General features: G+C 32.3%; 1 protein-coding gene across 1 annotated transcript in view; it reads right to left on the bottom strand.

Annotated features, from left to right (window-relative positions):
* Positions 1-16,275: 16,275 nt before the first annotated feature.
* The window catches only part of LOC111062800 (serine/threonine-protein phosphatase 2B catalytic subunit 3), a gene marked incomplete in the record, with an annotated part of 176,147 nt that continues 171,655 nt past the window's right edge, over positions 16,276-20,767 (bottom strand). The window contains 1 exon segment of the mRNA XM_039421673.1: positions 16,276-19,837.

Raw genomic sequence — 20,767 nt, 5'->3', positions numbered from 1 at the left:
TATATGTAATGTTATAAATAAATGTACATTATCTATCTTATTTTGATCCTTCAGTATTGTTGATGAAAATAATGTATTATCACAACTGCAAGTATTAGATCTAAATATTATATTCGAAAAGGGGGCTGTAATTGTCTCAACTTTGCCACATTAGGCTACTTGTAATGATTAACGTGTAAAAATAAAGGCATTTATTTATGGCTTTGCCATAAAATGATTTCATTTGTGCGTAATTAACGGTTCAATATATAGGCCTACAGTGTTTTTATACTTTTCCATTTTTTCTCATGTTTTTTCTTTTGTTTATTGTCTCCTGATACGAATAAGAATATTGATGATGGAAAAAATGTATGTTTCAAGTTTTTGAAGTTGAATAAATAATGGGAAGAGCAGTCGAAATGAGATGATTCTCTCGAACATCATTGTTTGGTTAATTCTAAACACTGGTGGTAAAAGCAATCCGATATCTCTCACAATAACTGAAATGACAAGCAATATAAAAATTTCTGTCGTTAATGACCGCCATCTTGTATTTTTCGTTGTTTCCATTATCAATATCCTTATTCGTCTTGTTGTAACGAAGAGATTGAGACCATTTGCAAGACTCTATCTTGAAGTAGTCTTGAGAAAATGGATTTTATATTTCTAGCTTGTTACCTCATGCATATGGAAAAACGCACCAGAAATCATGCAGGGTTTTCTTTGGAAAGCGCTGGAGAACTCATTTTTTTGACGTACAGCGCATAAAGATATATCGTTCCAAAGTTGAAAAAACGCTCTAAATTTCATAGATTAGAAATTTCTCTGTATCTGGGTTATGACCTTGAGGTTGTGAATGAAAGACATACATAATTTCGCTCCTGGTTTTGGAAGATTTTGTGTATAAATAGTCAGGATAAGTACAAATTTTGTATTAATTTCATTATTAATTGTTTCTTGATCACGTTTTATCATTTTGTTTTAGATTTTAATTCTTAATTCTATTTTATAAGCCAAACATCGTTTAGAGGTTATTTTGAGGTTAGGTTTTCGAGATTTAAAAATAAACGTAGATAGTTTACTTGACTAAAATTATAACCAAATTAAAATCCTATCATTTATAAATCAATTATTATTATTGCAAGTAATATAATTTCTTAGATAGGAAGATGAGCTCAAGTAGAACACCGAAGGTTATTAATAGAAATGTACACATAGCGGGAGTACTTACGCGTCCCAAAACCAAAATTCAAAAACGCCAAAACCAAAAACCCCATTTCTCAAACTACTTTAGCCGAAAAAGTTGCTCAACTACAAAGTAGCCACACTAATTTAAAAACCAATTAGAAGTAACTCTAAAAACGTCTGAGGAAGAAAGGTTAGGGATGGTAGAAGAAATTAAATCTTTGGAACTGATTATAAAATTACAAGATGAAGACCATAAAAAAGAAATATAAATCTAAAAAATCAATGTAGTCTAATGTCGGAGGAAATAAAGAAACTAAAATCTAAATTTGATAATACTAAATGTATGATAGAACCTCCGTCCAAATGCAAAAAAATAGAATCTAACCTAAATGATGGGAAATGCTCTGAAAATGGTCGAAATAAAACGTACAGTGAGGTTTTGAAGACAGCAACCAAAAATATAGCTGAGGGAATAAAGATAGGAAAGGGAGAGTTCTGCTACTGACGTCCAGTCATGGACGTGATTGCAGTGATCTCCTTGATAAAAGATTGAAAATAAATTTGATGTCCAATGTTTTTTCAAGCCAAGTGCATCAATTAATGCAGTTGTAGAGTCAGCTAGGGAACAAACTAAAGACTTTGATGAAAATGACTATCTAATTGTACTGGGTGGCTCAAATAATATAAATGAACCTAACTTGAATCATCTTCCTCAAGTAACAGAAAAAATCAAGGAAATTGTGCCACTCAGCAAAAAAACAAACTTAATAATAAGTACTATTCCTAATAGGTTTGATAGGCCAGAATTAAATGAAGCAATCAATTCGACAAACAAATCAATCCATAATACAATCAACAGCCTAAAAAATAAGAATTCTAAACAACTGGGGATTTGTTTTCTAAATGAAAGGCTGAAAAGACATAACTTCACTAATCATGGGTTGCATCTAAATCGATCTGGCAAAGTAATCTTTTGTAATAGATTGGCAGAGCTGATTGAAAGCCGTTTGCAATCCTCTGGTTTAAAAACAGTCAAAAAAACAAATAACGATTTTTTAGTAAATTGGCTCAAAACAGGGAAAGGGAAATAGCTACAAATGCTAGAGATAGAGTAGCACAAGATGGTAAGGTTTTTAGTATTTATCATCAAAATATTCAGTATCTTCGCAACAAAATTGACAGATTAGAAGTATTTCTTAACAGGAGGATCCTGACATTGTTATTTTCACAGAGCATGGCTTAAAAATAAAGGAATAAATCAAGTTAGGATTCCAGGCTATTCACTGAGATCAGAATTTTGTAGAATAGCTCATAGAAGTGGTGGTGTATGTATATTCACTAGCAATGCTAAACATACCCAAACTTATGAACTGGATTTTGTTAAGAGATTTTCTGTTGAGATGGATTTAGAGGTGACGGGACTAAGGTTAAAAATTGATGATCGATTTGAGGTAGCAGTGTTAGGTATCTATAGGTCACCAAATGGAGACTGGCAAAAATTTTGTGAGCTGCTCCATACACTTTTGGAAATTACAACCGCTCGTTTCACAAATGTTATAGTAGTAGGAGATTTCAATACCGATTTTGCCAGGCAGGATAAAATGACAGAGGATATTAGAGATATTATTAATATGAATAATTTAGAATTAAGGTCCACGAATATACAAGAGTAACTCGAACTTCACAGACAATTATTGATAATATCCTCACAAATATAGAAGGTTGTAATGTCAGGTTAGGTAGGCTCAGATCTATCAGATCATAACTATCAAATTTTAGATGTTAAGTTGCAGGGCCAGAATCCAAGCAGAAAAAAAAACTTTTGTGAAAGAAATTCAGCAATATGAGCTAGGAAATATTAATTGTTTGAAGCAGGAACTGCTTCAAGAAAATTGGAGTAGTGTTTATAACAGTTGTAACCTAAATTACAAATATAAGCAATTCATTGATACTCTAAGATTTCACATTAGTGTATGCTGTCCAATAAAAAAAGTCAAAGTAAAAAGTAAATTAAACAAGTAGATGAATGGATAACTGAAGATATTTTACTCAAAGAAATATTGTTAGGGAAGCTTATGAGGAATTTAAATTAGTGAGGGATGTTCCGAGTGAAGTCAAATACAAATGTCTAAAGAAAAACTATGCAAAAGAAGTGAGGAAAGCTAAGTGTAAGAAAACAGCTGAAATATTAACAACTAGTACCAATTTTAACTCTGCTGTTTGGGAGGTAATTAATAGAAATAGGAGAGCAGCTCAAAAAGATACAGTTACTAATGTCCCTAGGATAATCGATGAACATGGAAATTATATGGATGATAGTATAGACATTTGTAACTTTTTCAATAAGTATTATCAACAGGTTGCATATAATCTCCAAAAGTCACTGAACACTAATACTTATAATACAACTACATTAAATGCTGAGCCAATTGAAAAGGTATTTAAATTTCATCCATTATCAAGAGATGAGTTGTCAAGATCATAATAAAAATTTGAATAACAAAAAAACAGTAGGATTGGATGGGGTCTCAAGCAAAATTTTAAAAGAATGTGAAAATGAATTACTGGACCCTTTATTGCATCTCCTTAATACTTCACTAGAGCAGGGTATTTTCCCTGATGATCTGAAACAAGGAAAAATTTTGCCAATTTTCAAGAGCGGTGATTCTGAAAGAGTTGAAAATTATAGACCCATTAGTATTCTAAATGTAATAAGTAAAATTTTTGAAAGAGTAGTTTTAATAGGCTATTGATGCACCTGGAAGAAATTAATTTCATATGTGATGAACAGCATGGGTTCCAGAAAGGGAAATCTACTAAGACTGCAATAGTATCCCTTGTTGAAAGACTAATAGATATAATAGATTCAGGTGAGAAGGCAGCCGCAATATTTCTTGATTTATCCAAAGCTTTTGATTGTGTGAACCATAGAATATTATTGGAAATACTAAAAACTGTAGGTGTGAATGGTATAGAACTAAAATGGTTTGAATCATATCTCATAGGTAGAAACCAGTGTGTTGAGCTTACCAAGGTGGATGGGAATGAAATAGTAAAAATTAAATCTCAAAAACTGGAGGTCCAGGCTGGAGTACCTCAAGGCTCAATTCTGGGTCCCTTACTGTTTCTGTTGTATGTGAACCAATTACCAAAAGAGTTAAAAGATCACAGAGCTCTGTTGTTTGCTGATGACACATCGCTTATCTTTAACATTATTTATTAGATAGTCCTAGAAAAATGTTTTTTGGGGCTTTTGAAGGCTATAACTAAAAAAATATGCGTTTTAGAGAAACATTTTATAGGAAAGAAATTGTAGAGGAAGATTTTCAAAATATTTTTGTCTAAAAAAACGGTTGAATATCTTGAACGGTTATTAAAATACACGCGATATAGCAAAACCCTGAAAATTTCGGCGGCCATCATGTTTCCGAGGTGTTTGCCTGTGATTTCGACTTATCATCATCATCACGATCCTTATTATGCTGGAGCTAACGAAGAAATTGAGACATCTTCCACGGCTGTTACTCAAAAATGACCACGGAGTGCCTTATTCATGACATTTGCGCCTGGACTAATAATTGTTGTTATGATATTGTCAAGTCAAGGTAACTTCAATATCAACTGTGCAGGTGTCCAATTGTTGGAGAAAATTTTTCACGCGGGAATGAGCCAGCTGTTCTAGCGCTGTTTTTTGTGTTGTGCTATCAATCTGTTGATGATAAGTTGAAGGTGAAGGCATCGCCTTATCTTATCCACCTGTCACTTCCACGTGGAACGGCTGATATAACGTAACTAACGGCATTGTTTATTTCTTCTATCTCGTAGTATAGTTAAAGAATGTACAGTATAATTTCTATTATGAACTGTATAATAAAAATCTCAAGCTACTGAATTCTTCCCTGCAGTACGGAGTCTGGGAAATTCAGTTTGATTAAAACAACGACGAGCAAGGGCAACCCGGCGCTATTAGTTGACTCGTTCAAATACCGAGAAGCGGGACCTGTATCCTCGGGTGGAATTGTTTGGAGATGCTTAGCTAGAAATTGCAATGCTATTGTAAGGACGGACGCTAAAATTGTCATTCTTAAGAGTAGAATGGGAACACATAATCATGAGAAAATGATCATGGATACGCCTCCTTCTGCATCTAGATTTCATAGCCTAAAAACACTAAATTCGTCAATCACAAGTGAAACACCAACAAGTTCAATGAACAGTCTACCGAAAAATTTGACTCCACATTTGGATATATCAGCAAAATCAGATGGCGAGCTTTCTGAGTCGTTGCTGGAGGAGGAGACTGCATTGGATAACAGCCTGAGAGTGATAAAATCGGCGGCTACTGAACTAAAAGTGAAGGACTCTTCTTCGGAGTGCTGTCCACATCTAAGGCAGGAGATTCATAAACTTCGGGAGGTTCTCGACAAACGTTTAATAGAGTGGGAGGCAGCTGTGGATCGTGCTGCTGACATGGAGAGTAACCTAAATGATTTCAGAGCAAAATGTTTCTTGCAATACTCAAAGTACTGATTTAGGTAGTATAGAATCATCTGTAAAATTTTCTGTTGATGGAAATTCTTTTTCCCTAAAAGAGAAAATTGAACATCAGAAGTTACAAATTGAAGGTTTAAATTATCAAATAAAGAGAATGTTAATTTCAATTGAAAAATTGGAAGAATATAATCGTTCTCTTCAAAACATAATATCTCAAAATGCTTCAAGACTAAATCGCTTGGGTCCCAAGATCAAACCAATATCAAATAGATCATATGCCTCAGTAACTGGAAAAAATGGAACATTTCAAAGAAATATTGTGAATAATTCACGGGGTAGTGTCTATTTGTGGGCTGATAGTCAGGGGAGAAAAATGAGAGATCTGATTTGGGAGAGACTGCCGGTGGGCTACACATGTGATGCATACGTTGCACCAGGAGCAACATTTGAAATAATTTCGAATGAAATGCTTTCTTGTAGTAGACGTCATAATCTGGGTGTAAACGATTGGGTAATAGTTATGGCGGACACTAATAGTGTGTCTTAACAGGTTCAAAAATAGCTATATTGAAAGTTACATTTGTAAGTTGAGTAATCTAGTATACTTATATGGGAATTGTAATTTAATACTGTTAACTGTACCGTATAGGTATGATTTAATTTTCAATTCGGTTGAGAATGAAATGATTGATTCACTTAACAATGAAATTCGTTCATTGTGCAATAAAAATAATATTCATCTAATAGATATATGGTATCTTGATCCTTCCAGCTATACTAAAAATGGACTGCATATCAATAAAAAAGGAAAACAGAATTTGAGCAAAAAAATAGCTGCATTAATTGGAGAGAGTGACAGAGTAAAACCAAATATGAATAACTTTGTTGTCCCTAAAAGTATTAATTGTGCACTTAGTCATGAAAAGCATTCTACAGGAAAACCTATTGACAGTCAGAGCAATGTGCAATCTTCTCTGATAATTGATGAAACTTTAGGATCTGCTAACGATTCTAGTAACTTTGACAACCCTCCTGTTGCTCTAAATTCGTCATTAGTGCAGCATTTAAATTAATAGCACATGACAAAGATGCTTCAAGCATATCTGCTGTAGATTTACTATTAAGGAATCCTACCCAGAGGGTTTGATATTGTTATGATTTCAAATTCTGTAACTAATAGTTCGTGTAATATAACTAGGTATGTGATGATTATAACAACGAAAAAGTTAATTTTTTTCCTGGAATGTACAGGGTATTTGTAATAAATTTAACCATTTGTCTCTAATTTGTACTAATTACAATATAAAAATTCTTATGATATCCGAGAATTGGATTAATAATACTAATTTGGATTTTAGATATCTGCCTGGATTTAAAACTGCCTCTGGTTTTTGTAGATCAGATCGTACAAGGAGTGGAGCAGCAATTTTTGTTCATGATCAACTAGAATTTAGGACTCTTGATAATATTAGAGACATGTCAATTGAAATGGTATGCAAAGTTGCCGCAATTGAACTTATAAGAAATAAAATCATAATTTTGTCAGTTTATAGGCCATATAATAGAAGTGTGAGTTATTTTAATGATTTTTATCGTGCTTTTATAATGTATTTAGTGTTGTGTTTAAAAGTGGTTACAATCTGGTGATTGGCGGTGATTTTAATTTAAATTTGATAGGTCAGGATTGACCTGTAAAAAACAATTAAAACAATCAAGATTGTTTTAACAACGACTTACTCAACTTGTTTGAATGCTTTGGTTTGAGTGTAACAATAAGGGATATTGCGAGACCTGGTCTTGATGGAGTTTCAAATGGATTGTGTATAGATAACATTTTAACTGATATTCATAATAGTCTATGGTCATCTGAAATCATTCACACTCTTTTTTCTGATCATGATGGAATTCTGTTAAGGCTTTATTTAAATAATAGGAATGTTAAAAATACTGCAAATAATAAGTTTAGATTAATAAATTATGATAATGCTAGAATTTTTGTCACTTACCTTGAATTCCATTAATTTGCTGGAGGTCTACTCCATACTAAATTATAATGATAAATACAATGAATTTTTCGAACTTTTCATGAGAGCTGTAAATGGTTCTTTTCAATTGAAATCTGTAAAATCTAATAATTGCAAACAAAACAGTGAGTGGTATGATAGTAGTCTTAAAGCATTGAAGGTCAAATGCGATGGCCTTTATCATTTGTATAAAACCTTCAGAACACCTGAGTTGCTCTCCCTCTATAAATAATCTGGAAAGTTGTACAGGCTTGAAATAAAGAAGACAAGAATTTTGTATCATAATGCAATTATAAGTAGTTCTATTAATAAGAGTAGGGCTGCTATATGGAAAATTGTAAATAGTTTAATAAAATATAAATGTAGTAATAGAACTCAAGTTGATGACATAACCTCTGAGGTCTTTAACAATTTCTTTGTTGAACATATTTCGCAGTTGAGCCAAGATATACCTGTTAGTGTTGAAAATACAGCTTTTTATTATAGTAAGTTGACACGACCAAGTGTGAATTTCTCTTTTAAGCAATTGACTGTTGAAAAAGTTTTCCATACAATTTTAGGTTTAAATAATAATAAGTGTATGGATATTTATGGACTATGCTTCGATTCTGAAAATAGCAGCGGATAAAATAAGTGAGATACTGGCTTTTTCATTTAATGATTGTATTATTGCTGGTTTTCTGCATCCTGAAAAGTTAAAAAATGTAAAAGTTTTGCCTATACATAAAAAGGGTTCTAGAAAGGAGAAAAGTAACTTTAGACCAATTGCTATTGTACCTGTTTTCTCCAAGGTTTTTGAGACTTTGATTAATGAACAGATGTCATCTTATTTTTAGTCCAACTGTAAAATCTGACAAAGCATTTATTGTAACGGTTCCACTTGTTACTCGTTCCGCTACTACGCTACTACGTAGACATCATGTCGTCATTTTCCGTCTGCGCTGTCCGGTGACGTCACAGTCACGGTTCTACGGCACTGCTATAATCAAGTTGGTTTCCTATATTATTCGTCGTGTTATTTGTCGTTTCAATTTTAATATTTGTACTATTCGATTTTTTGGAATTTATTTTGTCTTTAGGCATCTTACTTTCTAGATATTTGCTACTTTTTCACCAAACGTTTGTAAACGTTTTATGTACGTGGCTGACATTTCCGCTTTCCTTTTGTTGCTAGAGCGTCGGTCTGTCTTCTTGTCTTTCAATGGTTCCTAGTCGGTGAGTGCACTTACGCTCCCGGTCTAAACTTTTTCATCCAAATTCATCTAGTTTACAGAACGTTTTTAAAAGTGAATTATTCTTTCAAATTAATTCGTTTATTCTATTCTTCAATTGTGTTTCAATTATTCATCGATTTCTTCACTTATTTACGCTGATAAACTTTGTCAAGATTGCAACCTCGTGTGGGCATCTTCGCCATTCTTCTGATCTACGGAACGTTTTTAAAAAGTGAATTATTCTTTCAAATTTACTCGTTTATTCTATTCTTCAATTGTGATTCAATTATTCATCGATTTCTTCACATATTTACGCTGATAAACTTTGTCATGATCACAACCTCGTGTGGGCGTTTATTGCCATTCTTCTAACAATTGGCTTCACCTCTTGAAACTCAAACTTTCAAGTTCATCATCTCTACCGTTTGGAAATCAATCTAAAAATTCCACAACTTGAAAGTCGGATTATTTGTTTGGAATTCTACATGTTCCTGCTCACACTTCCACTGGGGGATTTGCCTGCTGTGGTGGACGCTTCCATTCTTGTCATCGCATGGCCAGATCACATCGTCGCTTGCTGATGTCCTGTTCTTTTGGGTACTGCAGATTCCTTGCCTGTCTGCCTGGCTGCATCTCTTCTTCAAAATTTTATTCAGATTACGTAAATCGTTCTATTCAATTTTCATTTACGCATGTATTACATAATTGTTCATAAAATGCTACAGTGTTTCGATAATGGACCACGCTCTCTATTTCTAAGTCAAACAGTTTTATGTGCATTTATACAATTTTTGTAGCTATCATTCAACTTTTTCGGCAATTAAAAACATTTAATTGTCCATACATTTGGTAATCGAGCCTATTTTCATGAATTCAATATATTACAGTGCATGTCTCATTGAGAGCACTGTCCTACATAATGTCAAGGTTATAATATGTACTTCATTCAATTTTGATAGCTACCCTTGGCTGTACAAGCGTACTAATGTCGACCAAGACATGCAATTTTTTAATAGCTACCCTTAGCTCTTAAGTGTAATTTTAAGGCCACTGACGCCTATTAATTGTTCTATTGATGTCTATCTTGACATTCAATTCATTGAAGGCCCATGTCGCCTGTATTTAACTTGGACAATCTTTACATTGTATTTAATAGCTACCCTTAGCTCTTAAGTGTTATTTTTAGGCCACTGACGCCTATTAATTGTTCTATTGATGTCTATCTTGACATTCAATTCACTGAGGCCACCGACGCCTATTAATTGTTCTATTGATGTCTATCTTGACATTCAATTCACTGAGGCCACCGACGCCTATTAATTGTTCTATTGATGTCTATCTTGACATTCAATTCACTGAGGCCACCGACGCCTATTAATTGATCTATTGATGTCTATCTTGACATTCAATTCATTGAAGGCCTATGTCACCTGTATTTAACTTGGACAATCTTTACATTGTATTTAATAGCTACCCTTATCTCTTAAGTGTCATTTTAAGGCCACTGACGCCTATTAATTGTTCTATTGATGTCTATCTTGACATTCAATTCACTGAGGCCACCGACGCCTATTAATTGTTCTATTGATGTCTATCTTGACATTCAATTCACTGAGGCCACCGACGCCTATTAATTGTTCTATTGATGTCTAACTTGACATTTAATTTACTGAAGGCCTATGCCGCCTATATTACTGTATTCTATTTGTTGAGCACTATCTACAGCTCATTGTCATTTATTACTATTCCTTTTGTAAATCATTAAGATTTAATTTTGCAGCAATAACTTTTTCATTATAGCACTCAATCTATATTCGCAATTCAGGTATCATTTATAATATCTTTTCGATTATTGTCAGGCTTCAATGGTCATTAATGTCATTGACCTAATTTCATTTAAATTTTGTATTTCTCTAACGTTTTTTTATTACATGTTGTAATTATCCCAAGATTTTTCGACTCAATCTACTTACAATTGATTTTGTATGTGGCCATCTGCCTATTATTATTTTATTATTATTAAATCTCATCTTGTTGACTCATTTGGTCTTTTATTGGCGTACTTACCACACTTCAAGCTATCAGTATTTTTATGCACAGAATTCAAAGATTTATTTGTAGGTATTAATACCAACTATCATTCACAGTCCACTGCCCTGACTTTGGATTCTGTCACCAACAATATATTCACACATAAGCAATTTGGTTTCAGGGCTGGTAGAAGCACAAATGATCCTATTGTTGGTGTTGTTATGTGGTTATAAGCAACATGGAGTCGGGTGATTCTGTGGGTCTGAGGTCATACGATTGTTCAACTCCACATTTTGGGAGATAAACTGGGTTTCTATGGCTTTACACTAGGCGCAGTGCGACTTGTTTTATCATATTTGACTGACATGAATCAGTTTGCATACAAGGATGCGGTTTTGTCAAATAGCAAATTGGTAGAGTTTGGCATGCGTCAGGGCTCTATTTTAGGCCCTATTCTCTTCAACATCTATATAAATGATTTGCCGATTAATATTGATTGAAACAGTCTGGATGGTTTATCTGTTTGCTGATGAATTTGGCTTAAATAGTTATTTGTATATCTAGAGTGAAAAGTACTGTTTTTCTCCCTGATGAGAGGAAAGTTTGAAGCCCGAGGTGAAGCTGACAGCAACAATTTTCCTAAGGGAGAAAAAACATTTTTCCTCCACCTACTGTAGTACTTACTTTACTCCCTGAAACATAATACTAAAGTGTCACTTTTTCCCTCTCGGTAGTAAAAAACAGAAAAACTCCCTAGGGAGGAAACGTGACTCCATTTAAATAACATGGGGAAGCATCTCTATTTTAAAAACTTACATTGTAATAGGTAAGAAGGTCTAAGCTCAGATGAGGAATCATATAGAGTAGTCATTAAACCAACTAAATTCAATACCTCAACCAGACATTTGATCAATATATGAAATTTATGTTTGTATGTTAAAATTATTACAAACTTCATATCACTATACTAAAAAAATCTATATTTTTTATATTCCATGCTATTCAAAATACCAGCCAACGAATATTCCTTATTAACTAATCAAATTTGAAACGGGAACTTCATCATTCAGCGGAGAACTGTGATTACAAGCCTTTTTAGATTATGTTGTAACACATTGTTTGGTCACGTACGTTTTTAAAATTATTTTATTTGCAGTTTTTATAAAAATGTAGGTGGAGGAAAAATGTTGTGTATATCATGAGTGAAAAATGTTTTTTCTCCCTCAGGAAAATTGTTGCCCTCGGCTTCGCCTTGGGCTTCAAATTTTTCCCTCAGGGGGAAAAACAGCACTTTTCACTCTAGATATACAAATAACTATTTCACTCGTCATATATACAACATTTTTCCTCCACCTGGATTTCTATAAAGGCTGCAAATCAAAATTTTTAAAAACGAACGTGACCAAACAATGTGCTACAACATAATCTAAAAAGTAAACAGAAACAGCTGGCTTGTAATCACAGTTCTCCGCCGACAGCGCTATCTGTCGGCAAAAGTTGTAACAACAATGGCCGCCACAACCACAGCTATGATGAAGTTCGCCCGTTTCAAATTTAATAGGTTAATGAGGAATATTCGTTGGCTGGTATTTTGAATAACATGGAATAAAAAAAAAATATTATACATTTTTTTAGTATAGTGAATAGAAGTTTGTAATAATTTTAGCATACAAACATAAATTTCATATATTGATCAAATGTCTGGTTGAGGTATTGAATTTAGTTGGTTTAATGACTACTCTATATGCTTCCTCATCTGAGCTTAGACCTTCTGACCTATTTCAAATGTACGTTTTTAAAATAGAGATGCTTCCCATGTTATTTAAATGGAGTTACTTTACGCTCTAGGGAGTTTTCCTGTTTTTTCCTCCCGAGAGCGAAAAAGTGACACTCTAGTATTATGTTACAGGGAGTAAAGTAAGCACTTTAGACAGGAGGTGGAGGAAAAATTAATTGCCCATCCGAGTTTGATCTTGAAAGAGAACGAAACCATAGTTATTTTATTCTAAAGGACTGGTGTGCTTGTGCAGCTAATAATCTGTCTCTTAATGATGACAAAACCTCTGATATAATTTTCAATTTCAGAAAGCAGAAGGATGCTACACCACTCAAGTTTCTAGGTGTTATGATTGATTCATTGTCTGTCATGGGAGGCGCACATTGATTTTTTGTCAGTTAAACTCTCTAAAGGCCTGTATATGGTTCGCAGACTATGTGTAACTGTTGATAGGCCTGTGCTGATGAATATCTATTACGCACACATTCAGAGTCTCCTATCATATGGAATTATGCTTTGGGCTAATAGTGTTAAAGCCAATTCAATCTTTGTCCTTCAGAAGAAGGCTATTAGAATCATATGTAATTTGCCTTTCAATGCTCATTGTAGACCACATTTCATAGAACATGAATTGCTGACATTGCCATCAATGTATGTTTTTAATATTTTATGTTGTGTACAAAAAAATTTGGATAAATATGATACAAACCAACCCCATAGTTTAAATACACGAAACATGGTTATTTAGTGAGTTTTATTTTTTCATCCTGCATCAAGCGTTTGATATGATGATACTATATAAATCCTAATAATAATAACAAGGAAAAGTGGTACATTTAATTATGAAAATTAATCAGAAATTAAATTCAAGGATATGACATTTAATGTTGATTATTCTAATCTACTAGCATTACATTGGCTTCTTGTGATCGGTAACTAACGATAAGAAGACAATAACAATTTAATCCCAATATAAGGGAAAGATATTATAAACATTTTTCTCCGCAAATGAGAATTATTGCTAATTGTACCATTATAGCACTAGCACTCACTAAATGTTGGGTTCAACATTATTATTCCAGTTGGAATGGGCAGAGAAGGTTATCTTATCACTGACAATTATAAATACCCAAACTCTTGTTCTAGTATTTTTATTGTTTGAGTCTTAACCACCAGTATTTCCTTTTCTGTATAACCTTAATTGATTTGAATTATTTTAATTTTTTTCATCATTTTTCAAAATTATTTTCTTCTTAGATCAGGTCGATTTGAGATCAAACAAAAACGGGTCGATGGGCCATAAACTGATTTGTAATCGGCCCGGTATGATTTTGAACGCATGGTTCGATTACACATCATTTTGATGTACGATAAATCGACTCTCCAGTTCATTTCAAACAAGAACGGTCCATCGAACTGATCCGACCTTTTATGATATTTTACAAATACTTATTCATTTGGTTCATCGAACCGCTTTTACTAATTAATATTCATGAAAAATTTATGTTGGGTTGATAGTAAATCGAGCCAAATGCTTAGGAGAACTCATATGTAAGAGGTTCGATAGGCCATAGAACCTCCTGTATTTTTATATATCATAAGGAGGGTCGATGGACCATCGATTTTATGTATAATAGAGCCTCCCTCCGATGAAAAATCTAACAGATTTATGTAGATTATAAGTGAATGGACTTCCTTCCTCATAAGAGAAATATATTATAAGTTGAGGTTTGATTAATATCAATAGGAAAAAAAGACAATAATTATAGTTCAATAATTTATTATATCAACAAATATGCAACTCATCAGCAAGAAATAGAAGTGAGAGTTTACATTTTAGTTTATTTATTCAATATAATAATGTATTTGTAACATGGGAAAACAAATGAAAATTGGAAAATGGCACTGAAGTATGCAGTATTTAAAATATATATTATTTACAATACATTTTTCATAAATATATAAAACATTAATTAAAACCTTAAATAATGGTATTGAACTTGCTTTTGGTTCTATAATAACGTAATAAAATCTGATAAGAACAAATTTAAGGGAATAATAAAGAAATCACAAACTTTAATAAGGTTTAAATTTGAAGATATTTTATATAATAATTGTGGAATATGAAAGACATTTCCACTACAGTATTCATAGATACTGCAGTAAAATAAAATAGAATTGTTTCAAATTATATCAACGTTATACTAGTATATTTCTAGATATAAGAGGAAAGAAATCGCAAAGTTTAGAAAATCTGTACCATTAGAGCATGCCAGCAGAAGAATGAAAAGTAGCCTATATATTTGACTAGATGAGATTGCACGAACGAGGGTGCCATCGAAATTTATATAAATATATAATAAAATTCCAATTCTTATTCATACGAATCTCAATTTTGTATATATCATATTAGTTTTCCATTTCCAGTCACTTGGCTAAAACAAATCCAATAACAAAATACATCAAAATATATTAACATGATTAATAAATATTGCGTCAATCTTCATCATACTACTTTTATTAAGTCATCTTCATACTTACTGGCATCAATTGATGCTCTAAAGCTCTAATCATTTATTATTTCAATAGTATGATGACGCTATTAATTTCAAAGTTCGATTCAATCAAAATGATACAAAATATCGTTTGATATTTTGAAATATTGATACAAATTCTGATAAGCTAGAGCTAGACAATAAATGTTCACAAAAGAGGAGAAAAGATAATACATGTATTGCCATTGCCAAGAACAACTGAGAACAGTTGAGATGATCTGGAAACAGAAATAAACTTCTGCGTTCAAACGATTCATTTCGTCAAAGTTGATAACTTTATTATACCGTATTTTAAAGCTTTATAATGCTTAACCACTTTGATTATGTAAACAACTTTACAATCACTATATTACTCACATTATAAAAGGTACCAGAAAGAAATGACTTGCGAATAGTTCATTATTATTATATATGAATATGCACTTCTTATATAAATGAATAAATGTTTGGAAATTCATTGATAGATTGTGAATATAAAAAGTGGAGAGCTCCAATATTATTTATCTTTAGGACACATGTTCAAAGTAGAAGAGTTCCTAAACTAAACAAATTAAAAAGTACACTCATTTTTTTGTTATTTTATATACATAGGAATATTATATTGTTTTTAGGCTTTGTGTAACAACAAATGAATATAAAAATAATTAGTAGCAATAACTTTAATTCACTTGAACCAGACGAGGGAATCTAAGCTTCTTTAAAGAATTATATTAATGAACAGAAAAGTAATCCAATGTTAGAAGTAATATTGAACCCGAATCGCAGACCCAGTATGTTTTTATAAATTATTACAATACCTATAAACAATAATGCCAAAACAGAATATTCTTGAATTATCACGGGCTGTTGATTTCAAGATTTAACTGTGTCAATTACAAATTAATACAATGGCTTCAATATTCAACAATAAAATTAATAGAACTTTTGAAAGTTTTTAAAGGCGATTCCTTCAATGGCCTGTTTAAAACTGAATATAAATAATTACAACAGCACGTATGCGACAAGTGTGATAGACAATAAATTAAATTTAATTCTGCAGAAACTAAAATAATCATATTTTCAACTGAAATGTCTGTATCTGCTGCCCTGGAATTTTATTAATTTCAACTATTACAATCGAATGAAATGAGTACAATTTTCAAATTGCAGTCTTCTCAAAAATTATTCAATGAAATAACAAAAATTTTGTCACAGGACAAATTCGTAATCAACACTTTATGATCGGTTAGCATATAATTGAAAGTGTTAATTAATTTTCAATTATAATTTTTGACGAATACAAATTTTTAAATTGGATTAGGCCTCCAACTTACAAAACAAACCATCATTAATAAATAATATAAAAATCGTTGAATTAAGACATAGGTCAATAAATAATTAAGTACATTTTTTTCAATTAGAACTAGATTAACTAACATCATACTCAACAAAAATAATATAATAATTCATTCACCAAAAATTAACTTAACCGAAATATGTGATGTTGGGAAATATGTTGTTATTCATAGGTAGAAAAGTTTGAAAGCTTTTTGAGTTATCATACACTAATAATGTCAATGCTTACAATTGAAATTCAATCAACTTATACCTAAAATGATTTCAACATTTCTTAAAAAATCTATTCAACAATATATGTACAGTACACAATACCGTTCCAAGTTATGCATCCACTAATAAGATAATAGTTTTTCATCCTTATGCTTTCAAGAGAAACATTATTTACATTACTTAGATTTCCACGATAATATCATGAATAATATACAACTTTGATAATGAAATCAAGTGCTATAAAGCACTGTTGAAATTTTGAGTGATTTAATAATTAAATAGTTACAATTTCAAGCATGCTGTTCTAGATATTTATAGTGAGTAAACCGGTAAAATAACGACCAGATTATGCAGTGGCCAAATTTGCAAGTAGTTAAGCAACACATGAGATCTGGTTCAATTAAACAAGAATAACTTGATAAAGAGGCTCCATACAAGTAAATGTTGTTCTGCATGGGGTACCGGTAGTCCGGAACCTACTTATATTCTAAAACAGGAAAAATGACAATAACTGTACGATATTTAGAATGAGTTCAATAATAAATTTGGGGAAAATTAGTATAATTTCTATTCTTAGTAGTAATTGCATATGTTACTTGGAAAAATGTACACAATATTATTGAAATTCAATTCGCATATTGAAGATGAGGATGATAATTAGAAGATTATAATGATGATAATGATTGCATTAATATTAATCATGTCTCAAGTCAGCCGATCTGGAAAACACATAACTCGAAGAAAATCTCTACAATCGATTGATATATTATTTGATTAATTTCATTGTCCCATACTGATACAAGTACACACTGCTCCATTCACCCAGTAGTTGACATTCTGACAACAGCAAGTACCTGGCTCAGATTCACACCATGCACTCAAAACTGAGAGCGAAATTTACAAAAAAATCAACACAATTCTTTTTTTGATTTTCGATTGTGACCTATCTATGAGAGTAGTGACGTAATGGGTGATAAACAGCAGAATATCGATCAATGTTCGTTTGTGCTGCTGACTCTCAAACAAATGTCGAACGTTGTTGAATAAATATTTTGTCTCTGATTCAACCCATCAACTTTATTATCCCTTGTTTCCTAGATCGGAAAAACTGCTGGCTTCATATTTACAGCAAATATTCTTCACTTTGTACCCTCCCAACTCGCACATTTCTGTTTTTTATTTCTGATTATTCATACTAAATACATCTATTGTTTCACTAGCATCTTTCAATAAAAAACCTAATTTATAAAAAATACAAACTAAATTTCTTGACTTTGATACATATTATTCATTAGATAATTGCTATTTAATATTATTTTTCAATAGTAATTATTTTGAATATTATTTTCTTATCATTATTAATACAATAATGATGTTAAAACTCATTTTCACCTTTCTGATTATAACTAAATGGTGCAGGGTTTACTTATCTGTGGACGTATACAGACGTAACATCAATATGAGTCTTATCATATTAATTCATATTTATTATGTACCATCATGTATATAGATATCAATAGTTACATATCTACATACACATGACCATTGTATAGAATCTATTTGATGGAAAATATACAAAAGTTTTGGAAATATTAATGATATAAAAATGTTAGAATAATAGAAAAATAGTCACACAGTCAACAAGTGATTATTCTTAAAAACATGTAAAAGAATTTCATCTTCAGCAATCAATAACAATAACAAGATCTGTTAATTTTTCAATTATTCGATAACATATAGTGTTCACATTTTGTGTATTAAAGTATGTAAAACAAACAAGAGAACAAGGAATTGACAATTGGAAAAAGCAAACAAACTGTCCTTTGCACACAAATACAAATATTTATCTATTTTGTGATTATTAGATGAAAGCCTGTTTGCTAAAACAGTTTAAATCGACTATATAATCATCAGTTGAAAGGCTTTAGAAGTGTCGAAAGGTGTAAGTTACGAATAATGACTGCTGATAAACAACGAAAAAGTTGTTGCTTCTTTTCTCACATTTATCGTCAGGCAATTATTTGACTAACCAGAAACCTACACAAGGCATGGAAGGCAAGAGAGAGATTTCAAATGCATCGATAGAGTTATAGAATTGTCTAACAAAGAACATATTACAGTATCTAGATGAAATGTTGAAGCGCATACACACATTCACTCGGTGAGTAGTGGATTGGATTCGGTTGGAAATGGATTGCAACAGCATACACTCTTTATTTACACACATCGAAAAGATGAGCAAGGCGCTAACACGGCAGCATGAAAAGCTCTCTCTTCCATGTGGTCGAAGGGAAAATAGTTAACAATAACGATAGCATTATTATTATTCAGTAATATTATTATAATTAATTATTATGTAATACAATCTACAAGAGAAACTAACACTAAGTCGAATATTCGCTATCAAGCTGGTTTTACAAAGATACTTTTATGTACAAAATAATACAGAATAAATCGATTCATTCAGTGGATAAATGAAGGTGTGTAGGACTAATACGTTGGTTGATTATTAAGTGCAGTCCACTCTTGTAAATTTCCATTGCGCGGCTCATATTTATGTAAGTGTGAACAGAAGACAGCAAAGAGCCAGATGATGATGATGATGTCGATCAACAACGGCGGCTTCAAATCAGGTACACTGAGTGGTAGTGGTGGCGGGGGGAGGAGGGGGCTTTGAAGAGAGGGGTTTCAACCAGACCAGCTGGTCAGGGGAGGGGGTGAGAGAGTAAAGAGAGAGAGAGAGGGAGAGAGAGGAGGGGCACCGGGACCAACTCAGCCCGCTGCGTTTGGCCCCCGGCTGCTGCCAACACAAACAAACGCTTATCATCATCATCATCATCATCATCATTGAACGAAATAATAGAAGTTGGTTTCGATTCGAAAGTGATGCCGGCCGGCTAGACTTAACTATTCTGAAGGTGGGCAGAGCGTAGTATATTTCTTATCAATATTAAATCCAGATTATTCTATAAAACAGAATGAAAACAACTTTTCCGATGCGCCAGTGAAAATGAGAACAGCGATCATCTGAAAAATAAATCAGTGCCTATTTCAGTAACTCAATATTCAACACGTTGCAGCAGTAAGTCAGTAATAATAGCACTAATATCGCACAATATGTTGAAATGTCATATTTATAGGGAATTCGGCTCTAAAAGGAAGAAAAACTGCATTGTGGTGCCTGTGAAAATGACTAGTAGACGACAAAGTGGGAGGTGAATGGGCGATAAAGGGACAAAGGAATCAAACAATAATCAAATTACAACACAGCAACACACCTAAGTAGACAAAATGTGAATACATTTGAAAAATCATTTTTTAATACCAATTATTTTTAAAAATAATATTACTGGTCTGAGACTTTCCTAATGACGAACTTTGATAAGAGGCTCAAGTACAGTAGCTGGAAAGTTCTATGAATGCTACTGTACAGATTTCCCATAATTATGTTATTTTTTCTCAATTATTATGAAAATGTAACATTAAATTATGAGAAAATATATTTTCTTGCCGAATAAAAAATATGTTTGAGATAGATTTGATTAACAAGAATCAGGAATTATATCAGATATGACGGAATAATTTTTTACTGTTTCAAGTGCTTAGTAAGAATAATTTTGTTTTCAATCTTTCTAAATTCAAAATTTCTTCTTTTCAAGTAGTGTTTGCTGAGAAAATTGGACATTTTATAAAGTGAAGAAAACATAACCTACGTTTCGGACTATATAGTTAGTATATGAATCAAAATTCGGGGGAGGGACAGTTTTGGGCTGTGTCTGTTGGTCCTCCCCCAATTATTAGAAAAATTAATTGTGTATGAATTTGAACACAGCTACCAACTACAGAAGGCGGTGGTAACAGAAAATGAGGGTTTCTACCCAATTATTGGGGTTTCTACCCACTGATGGAAATAAATTGGAAGTTGCATTTGTACAAATGCTAATTGATGAATAATTA

The sequence above is a fragment of the Nilaparvata lugens genome, chromosome 2 (genome assembly GCF_014356525.2).
Source record: "Nilaparvata lugens isolate BPH chromosome 2, ASM1435652v1, whole genome shotgun sequence".
Taxonomy (NCBI): domain Eukaryota; kingdom Metazoa; phylum Arthropoda; class Insecta; order Hemiptera; family Delphacidae; genus Nilaparvata; species Nilaparvata lugens.
This window is presented reverse-complemented; position numbering and strand designations above follow the sequence as displayed.